This window comes from Lathyrus oleraceus, chromosome 5 (assembly GCF_024323335.1).
Source record: "Lathyrus oleraceus cultivar Zhongwan6 chromosome 5, CAAS_Psat_ZW6_1.0, whole genome shotgun sequence".
Lineage (NCBI taxonomy): Eukaryota > Viridiplantae > Streptophyta > Magnoliopsida > Fabales > Fabaceae > Lathyrus > Lathyrus oleraceus.
Window position 1 is genome coordinate 511,347,758 of NC_066583.1, and position 3,748 is coordinate 511,351,505.

General features: G+C 27.6%; 1 long non-coding RNA gene across 2 annotated transcripts; it reads left to right on the top strand.

The window, feature by feature from the left end:
- Positions 1-236: 236 nt before the first annotated feature.
- On the top strand, positions 237-2,380 carry LOC127085910 (uncharacterized). Of its 2 annotated transcripts, none has more exons than XR_007789308.1 (2): positions 237-426; positions 2,111-2,380. It is a non-coding gene; the product is annotated as an uncharacterized LOC127085910 (long non-coding RNA). The 2 variants fall into 2 exon arrangements; XR_007789307.1 differs by lacking the exon at positions 2,111-2,380 and adding an exon at positions 740-1,024.
- Positions 2,381-3,748: the final 1,368 nt, after the last annotated feature.

Genomic DNA, 3,748 nt, shown 5'->3' on the forward strand with positions numbered 1-3,748 from the left:
TACTTATTACCGCTTTTATAGTTAGTATTTGTTCAAAACATTTTCATAAATATAATTACATATTTATACTTTTTTAGTCTTATTTATAAGAAAACATTTTTTATATACATTGAATAATTAATAAATTTGGTACATTCCATATTCAATGAATTTAAAAGGTAAACTTTTCTTATAACTTTTTTAAAAAAGACTAGAGAAAATATTTAGTATTTTTTACAAAATAGAAATAAATAATATTTTATTACATTTAAATAATAAATTTATGCAAAGCAATACTCTTTTAAAGTCTATATAATAGAAGTGATGTTACTCTAATATAACATTACAAAATATAAAATATAAGGTAAAATTAAACAAAAATGCATTTTAACAACTATCAATCTTATCTTTTAGGAGTTTCCTGCATTGCTTTGGTTTTAGTCTCAGGTAAACAGAAATTTTTTTGATTTTTCTATACAAAATATTTTGCTTTTAATATCTCTGAGTTGTATATTTTATAAAAATTAACTATAGTTTTAATTGAAAGATATACTACATATTCAATAATAAAGTAATTATCTCTTCGATTGAATGTGATTATACTATCTGCAAATCATGATTCAACAGACAAAAACAAAAAAAAATCAATATTGTTAAGTTAAACGTAATTATCAAAATTTGAAACTTAAATTTCAATATTATATATTAATTTTTTTTATGTCTATTAATTAAGATTTATGATTATATTATTTTGATTCAGGATTGGTTACTGGTCTGAAGACTCAAACAGTTGAGGTTAATAAAGCATCCTGCTTTCTAGGGGTCCCAGGTAAACTATGTTGTTTTGAGGATTGCTCTCCAAACTGCAGTCAAGACTGTATTAAAAATGGATTTACAAAAGGTGGAATATGTATTGATATAGCTCTTGGAGAAAAATGTTGTTGTAATAAGTAATTAGACAAATACTTATGTGGTTTTTTGTTGTGTTCTTCAAATAAGGAATGAATAACATCTTTGAGTAATTAAAGAACGCAAGTTTAACTAATACATTTGAAATTAAAAACCATTGGCAACTTAATTGATAGCGGAGATTTAGGATCTTATATTCGAGGTCAGTATCATACTTCTAGAAAGTAAAGGAAAAAAATGAGTTTATTATTAATGGTCGGCCTTTTTCAAGTGCGAAACATACATCATATATAACAAGATACACTTTATGGAATGATAATACTTAGCCAATGACAACATAACTACTCATATATGTAAATATTAATAACAAAATTTAATAAAAGACAATTTATTCATTTAGTGGATATAGTTATCCCATTCCTGTGGTTTTGAAATGTTTTTTTTTTTTGGCTTCACATGTGTTGAGTTGTTAGGCACAATTGTTGTGTGAGAATATGGGGATGAAACTGCCTAAAATATGAGGTTGAATAGATCGTTCTCCCTACAATTTTTGGAAGATTTTTTTTACAAAATCATACTTTAAAGTGTAAATGCAAAACACAGCAGATCGATTCAGGAAGTGTTTGCTTCTTTGTCTTCATAAGAATAATGATTCAATAAATATTAAAAATAACGAAGGTGAATGAAGCTACTTTAGAAAGCAATTTAAATCTGGAACTTAGGTTTAACACAACCTAAATTGAGCCAAAGAATGTTCAATGAATTAGAGGTCTTGCAAACGTACACTTATATGATAAGAGACTAAGCAAGATTTAATTCTAGATGAAGGTAAAATTAAACAAAAACGCATTTTAACAACTATCAATCTTATCTTTTAGGAGTTTCCTGCATTGCTTTGGTTTTAGTCTCAGGTAAGCAGAAATTTTTGATTTTTCTATACAAAATATTTTGCTTTTAATATCTCTGAGTTGTATATTTTATAAAAATTAACTATAGTTTTAATTGAAAGATATACTACATATTCAATAATAAAGTAATTATCTCTTCGATTGAATGTGATTATACTATCTGCAAATCATGATTCAACAGACAAAAACAAAAAAAAATCAATATTGTTAAGTTAAACGTAATTATCAAAATTTGAAACTTAAATTTCAATATTATCTATTAATTTTTTTTATGTCTATTAATTAAGATTTATGATTATATTATTTTGATTCAGGATTGGTTACTGGTCTGAAGACTCAAACAGTTGAGGTTAATAAAGCATCCTGCTTTCTAGGGGTCCCAGGTAAACTATGTTGTTTTGAGGATTGCTCTCCAAACTGCAGTCAAGACTGTATTAAAAATGGATTTACAAAAGGTGGAATATGTATTGATATAGCTCTTGGAGAAAAATGTTGTTGTAATAAGTAATTAGACAAATACTTATGTGGTTTTTTGTTGTGTTCTTCAAATAAGGAATGAATAACATCTTTGAGTAATTAAAGAACGCAAGTTTAACTAATACAATTGAAATTAAAAACCATTGGCAACTTAATTGATAGCGGAGATTTAGGATCTTATATTCGAGGTCAGGATCATACTTCTAGAAAGTAAAGGAAAAAAATGAGTTTATTATTAATGGTCGGCCTTTTTCAAGTGCGAAACATACATCATATATAACAAGATACACTTAATGGAATGATAATACTTAGCCAATGACAACATAACTACTCATATATGTAAATATTAATAACAAAATTTAATAAAAGACAATTTATTCATTTAGTGGATATAGTTATCCCATTCCTGTGGTTTTGAAATGTTTTTTTTTGGGCTTCACATGTGTTGAGTTGTTAGGCACAATTGTTGTGTGAGAATATGGGGATGAAACTGCCTAAAATATGAGGTTGAATAGATCGTTCTCCCTACAATTTTTGGAAGATTTTTTTTACAAAATCATACTTTAAAGTGTAAATGCAAAACACAGCAGATCGATTCGGGAAGTGTTTGCTTCTTTGTCTTCATAAGAATAATGATTCAATAAATATTAAAAAAAACGAAGGTGAATGAAGCTACTTTAGAAAGCAATTTAAATCTGGAACTTAGGTTTAACACAACCTAAATTGAGGCAAAGAATGTTCAATGAATTAGAGGTCTTGCAAACCTACACTTATATGATAAGAGACTAAGCAAGATTTAATTCTAGATGAAATTCTAAAGAGGAGTGATATCTAATACGCATGGTATTATGAAGAAAGCAAGTGAAAGAGATAAAGAAAAAAATGTACACCTGATATATAGTGGTTTGGAAATTCATCCCCGCTATGCCTACTACGCTCTTCAATGGTGAACACCATTGAATATGATAACGTCTTCCACTATTTTTAAAGTTAATGATACAAGTATTTTGGTACAACGGATTGTCATCAACCTAAACACTAACAGCTCATTGTTTAGCCAACAGTTATCTAAAACGATATTTCCTTCTGTTGATGCAGATTATTCAACTATTAACACCTAAGATCTTCATTGATCTTTTTCTAACAAACTTGCCAGACAAAATAATCCTTCTCAATTCTGCATCAATGATTGGAAAACTCTCAACTTTGTTTTAAGGCAACCTTTACTGGAATCCACTAAAGTATTCCATACTGTATTGAGAAAATATTCTAGTATATGATAAATACTATTTAATTCCTTGAAAAATAAGTGATCCACTCTCCGGAGAGACACAATAAGACTTTACATAAAACATTAAATTCCCTAATGTATCATGGATCTATCTCTCACACTCAATCTTTAGAGTTGAGCACCGTAATAATGGTTTATAGGTATAACGTTGAAGATGATAACTAGTATCTAAATGATCTCACAC